We start from the raw sequence: 572 nt of genomic DNA, 5'->3' as shown, positions 1-572 counted from the left end.
CCGAATCAGAACCCGGCCAAGGTGTTTCTTATGTGTTTTGCATTAAAAGTCATCAGGATGTTCCAATTCTCAGTGTCCCAAGAAGCACAATGATAAACCTGTGCCCAAGCTTTAGCCTGAAAGCAGGAGTATTTTGGTCTACCTCCCCCTCTCAGTATCCTACACTGACTGCAGAAGACGCAACACTTGGGTTTCCTAAACCAGAGCTACCCTGAACAGTTACTCCTGTGCAGTAAGCAGCACCTAAGCAATGGGCCATCTTGTTTCCTGGTTTGGTGTGCAACACACCCCTGCCCACTCACGCTGCCTTCACATTACACCACATGCATTTATAAACTACTTATTATCCTTCATCAGCAGTGGCTTCATTACAGGGCCACCACTTCAAACACCTCTCTAGCACACAGTTCCTAGAAAGCTTGCTGCTAACGGTGGCCGTTACAATCCATCAAAACCAAACCACTTAGAGGAGTGTTTGCATCCTTTGTCACCCTTGCACTTTGCCCAAAGCCCATTTTCAAGCTCAGACCACATCCTCCCTTTGTTCCGTTAGTTGAGCACCCAGCTGATAC

This window comes from Pygoscelis adeliae, unplaced genomic scaffold, assembly GCF_000699105.1.
Source record: "Pygoscelis adeliae isolate BGI_AS28 unplaced genomic scaffold, ASM69910v1 Scaffold120, whole genome shotgun sequence".
Taxonomy (NCBI): Eukaryota; Metazoa; Chordata; class Aves; order Sphenisciformes; family Spheniscidae; genus Pygoscelis; species Pygoscelis adeliae.
The sequence above is the reverse complement of the archived record's forward strand: the minus strand, read 5'-3'. Positions refer to the sequence as shown.